Genomic DNA, 5,372 nt, shown 5'->3' with positions numbered 1-5,372 from the left:
AGAAGGAGGTCACTAAATTACTAGAGGCTGGAATTATTTATCCTATTTTTGATAGCCCCTGGGTAATCCCTGTCCAAGTCATCCCTAAGAAGAGTGGCATGACAGTGGTCCATAATGAAAAAAATGAACTGGTTCCTACAAGAACAGTTACAGGGTGACGTATGTGTATTGATTACAGAAGGCTCAATACAGCCACCAGAAAGGATCATTTTCCTTTACCATTCATATACCAGATGCTAGAAAAACTGGCAGGTCATGAATACTACTGCTTCCTGGATGGATATTCAGGTTATAATCAAATTGCAGTAGATCCCCAGGATCAAGAGAAAACAGCATTCACATGTCCATCCGGAGTATTTACATACAGAAGGATGCCATTTGGTCTGTGCAATGTACCTGCAACCTTTCAAAGGTGCATGCTCTCTATTTTCTCTGATATGGTGGAAAATTTTCTGGAAGTCTTCATGGATGACTTTTCAGTATTTGGAGATTCATTCAACTCCTGCCTTAACCATTTAGCACTTGTTCTAAAGAGATGCCAAGAGACTAACCTGGTTTTAAACTAGGAAAATTTTCACTTTATGGTGAAGAAAAAATGTCACTTTATGGTGACTGAAGGAATTGTCCTTGGGCACAAAATTTTGAACAAGGGAATAGAGGTGGATCAAGCCAAGGTAGAAGTAATTGAAAAATTACCACCACCTGCCAATGTTAAGGCAATCAGAAGCTTTCTGGGGCATGCAGGATTCTATAGGAGATTTATAAAAGATTTTTCAAAAATTGCCAAACCTCTGAGTAATCTGCTAGCTGCTGACACGCTATTTATCTTTGATAAGGAGTGTCTGCAGGCGTTTGAGACCCTGAAAGCTAAACTGGTCACAGCACCAGTCATCTCTGCACCAGACTGGACATTACCGTTTGAATTGATGTGTGATGCCAGTGACCACGCCATTGGTGCAGTGTTGGGACAAATGCATGACAAGTTTCTGCACGTCATTTACTATGCCAGTCATGTTTTAAATGACGCACAGAAAAATTACACAATCACAGAAAAAGAGTTGCTTGCAGTGGTTTACGCCATTGACAAGTTTAGATCCTATTTAGTAGGATCAAAAGTGATTGTGTAAATTTAGTATATCTCAGTCGAGCGGCCAATCACTAAAATATCAATGGAAAAAAAACAGTTGCAGGATGATCCCATCAAGAGGAGAGCACATGAATTTCTCCCAGAAATCCCTCAATTTGAATACTGGGAGCATCTTGAGGCATCTGTTTCCAAGTTGCAAGAAGCTATGGACCAAATAAAGGAAGAACAGAATAATCAAAATAGCATGCTTTGCAAATTGCTTAGGGAACAAGAGGAGCAAGGGCGTGACTTGAGGGAACTGAAGCGTCAGAAATTAATTCTTGAAGGACCAAGCACCCCACATACTAGAGGAACATCCACTTCCCAAAATACAGGTTGTTGAGTTCTAATCTTAGCTTTAACTCTGTGATAGTTGTTACTATAGGAATTTACCTTAGAAATTATATAGGAGTAGTGGTAATTAGTATATCTATTTTGATTTTATTTTCAATTAAGTTATAATTTATTTTTCTCATCATCATCAAACATGAATAAAATAGTAGATTTTTAGAATAAAGAGGTAATTTATATCTTTCGAGTTCTTAATAAGAAAAATTATAATTAATTATATGTGGTGGCAATACTTTTTGTCTTCTGAATGAATGCTTGAACAGTACATATTTTTTATCTTGAATTTCATGAATGTTAAAATTATTGGTTCTTGAAAGAATGAGAAACACGAGAAATATTATTGTTGATCTGAAAAATTATGAATTTAATTCTTGAAGTAAGAAAAAGCCGTGAAAAAGAAAAAAAAAATGCAAGAGATAGAAAAAGCCAATAGCCCTTTAAACCAAAAGGCAAGGATGAAAAGGATCCAAGGCTTTGAGCATCAATGGATATGAGGGCCCAAGGAAATAAATCCAGGCCTAAGCGGCTAAATCAAGTTGTCCCTAACCATGTGCTTGTGGCATGCAGGTCCAAGTGAAAAGCTTGAGACTGAGTGGTTAAAGTCGTGATCCAAGGCAAAAGAGTGTGCTTAAGAACTCTGGACACCTCTAATTGGGGACTTGAGCAAAGCTAAGTCACAATCTGAAAAGGTTCACCCAGTTATGTGTCTGTGGCATTTATGTATCCGGTGGTAATACTGGAAAACAAAGTGCTTAGGGTCACGGCCAAGACTCATAAAGTAGCTGTGTTCAAAAATCAACATACTACACTAAGAGAATCAATAATACTATCTGAATTCTGAGTTTCTATAGATGCCAATCATTCTGAATTTCAAAGGATAAAGTGAGATGCTGAAACTGTTCAGAAACAAAAAGCTACTAGCCCCGCTCATCTAAATTAGAATCTGAGCTTCAGTTAAAACTCTGAGATATTATTGCTTCTTAATCTCTTTTTATCCTATTTTATTTATCTAGTTGCTTGGGGACAAGCAACAGTTTAAGTTTGGTGTTGTGATGAGCGGATATTTTATACGCTTTTTGGGGGTAATTTCATATAGATTTTAGCATGTTTTAATTAGTTTTTAATAGAATTTTATTAGTTTTTAAGCAAAAATCATATTTCTGGACTTTACTATGAGTTTGTGTGTTTTTCTCTGATTTCAGGTATTTTCTGGTTGAAATTGAGGGACCTGAGCAAAAATCTTATTTAGGCTGAAAAAGGACTGCTGATGCTGTTGGATTCTGACCTCCCTGCACTCGGAATAAATTTTTTGGAGCTACAAAAGTCCAATTGGCGCGATCTCAATTGGTTTGGAAAGTAGACATCCAGGGATTTCTAGCAATATATAATAGTCCATACTTTGCGCGAAGATAGATGACATAAACTGGCGTTCAATGCCAGTTCCATGTTGCAGTCTGGCATCCAGCACCAGAAACAGGTTACAAGTTGGAGTTCAACGCCAAAAACACGTTACAACCTGGCGTTCAACTCCAGAAACAGCCCAGGCACGTGAGAAGCTTAAGTCTCAGCCCCAGCACACACCAAGTGGGCTCCAGAAGTGGATTTCTGCACCAATTATCTTAGTTTACTCATATTCTGTAAACCTAGGTTACTAGTTTACTATTTAAACAACTTTTAGAGACTTATTTTGTACCTCATGACATTTTCAGATCTGAATTTTATACACTTTGACGGCATGCGTCTCTAAACTCCATTGTTGGGGGTGAGGAGCTCTGCAGCGTCTCGATGAATTAATGCAATTATTTCTGTTTCTCCATTCAAACATGCGTGTTCCTATCTAAGATGTTCATTCGTGCTTAACTATGAAGAAGGTGATGATCCGTGACACTCATCACCTTCCTCAATCCATGAACGTGTGCCTGACAAACATCTCCGTTCTACATCAGATTGAATGAGCGTCTCTTAGATTCCTTAATCAGAATCTTCGTGGTATAAGCTAGAATTGATGGCGGCCACTCTTGAGGATCCGGAAAGTCTAAACCTTGTCTGTGGTATTTCGAGTAGGATTCAAGGATTGAATGGCTGTGACGAGCTTCAAACTCGCGATTGCTGGGCGTGATGACAAACGCAAAAGGATCAATGGATCCTATTCCGACATGATCGAGAACCAACAGATGATTAGCCGTGCTGTGACAGAGCATTTGGACCATTTTCACTGAGAGGATGGGAAGTAGCCATTGACAACGGTGACACCCTACATACAGCTTGTCATGGAAGGAGCCTTGCATTTATGAAAGTGAGTAAGCATTATGTTGCAGAAATTCAGATGACAAAGCATCTCCAAAACTCCAACATATTCTCCATTACTGCATAACAAGTACTATTTAATCCATGCTTTTTATTTACTGTCAAATTAAACTAAAAATTATTATTGATATTATATCCTGACTAAGAGTTACAAAATAACCATAGCTTGCTTCAAGCCAACAATCTCCGTGGGATTCGACCCTTACTCACGTAAGGTATTACTTGGACGACCCAATACACTTGCTGGTTAGTTGTGCGGATTGTAAAAGTGTGATTGCAATTTTGTGCACCACTTAACAGTGGAGGTTTAGTTGCTTATGGCTCAGAGAGAAAACAAGGATTCTGAAAAACTCTTAATTGCAGAATGAGGTCCGAGAGAAGAGAAAAGCCCGAAGGGCTGATTCTTTTCTTTTTTATATCTAATCCTAATTAATGTAAAATATATTTTCTAAAACTAAATAATATCTTTATCTATTTATAAATATATTAAAGTTTTAATCAAAATTAAATAACATCTTCGTTGCTTGCTTCAATTGGCGTTGGGACCACTTGGTTCTCTTAGGCTGGCGCCTAACTTCACAAATGTGAAGTTAAACTTGGATGAGGTTGCATGCAAAAAGGGGCTTTAACTTGCATCTGGCGCCTAACTTGGGAAATTCCAAGTTAGGCACCACCTTGGTAGCGAGCATATGGAGCTTTAGTTCTTCTTCCGGCGCCTAACTTGGGAAAAGCCAAGTTAGGCGCCAGTATGGCCACGTATGCTGGAGAAGAAGTGTATACTATTACACATCGTTGGAAAGCTATGAAAGTTGGCTTTTCAATGCCACTGAAATTACATCAATTGGACCTCTGTAGCTCAAGTTATGTCCGTCAAAATCCATCCGAATGCCACCTGAAATAAACAGAATTGTACACAACTCAAAGTAGCATTCAAAGTGACTAAAAAGTATATAAATCTTGATTAAACTTACAAATTTGAATGCAAATTCACTAGGAAAAGATAAGAGAGATGCTCACGCATCAAAACACCAAACTTGAATTGTTGCTTGTCCTCAAGGAACCAAAACTATTGCAACTTAGGATGTGAATTTGCATGAGAAGTGAGTACTCAATTAAGCTCCTGTCGCTTCTTAAAGTGGAGTTTATATACTACGATTTTGAATAGGTTGGGCATCTCACTACTCTTTGAATAAGAGGAATGTCACTGTCATTTGGAATTATAATCTGGATAATATTATGAATTCTCTGGCCTTTTTACCTTGGGTTAATCCTTGAACACAGCAAAATTTCTTTTATTCTCTTTTCTTTGGTGCTTTCTACCTTGAGCCTAGCTGTGACTTTAAATGCTTTGTCTCAAGCTTTACTTGACACAAAAATACCACAAGCACTTAACTAGGAAACTCTTTTAGTTCTGATTTTTCTTTCAGTTACTCCCAGACAGTGGCGCACAAAGCCTTTGGCATACTCTGTTAAATGCACTTGATCTCAACTCTAAGTGCTCTGTCTCAAGGATTGCTTGACACATTGAAAAAGCAAAACCGTCAGTTAGGAATTTCACACAAATAATCTCGTTGCAAGTATAGTTCCA

Source organism: Arachis duranensis, chromosome 2 (genome assembly GCF_000817695.3).
Source record: "Arachis duranensis cultivar V14167 chromosome 2, aradu.V14167.gnm2.J7QH, whole genome shotgun sequence".
In the NCBI taxonomy this organism is placed as follows: domain Eukaryota; kingdom Viridiplantae; phylum Streptophyta; class Magnoliopsida; order Fabales; family Fabaceae; genus Arachis; species Arachis duranensis.
Note: the sequence above shows the minus strand (reverse complement) of the source record.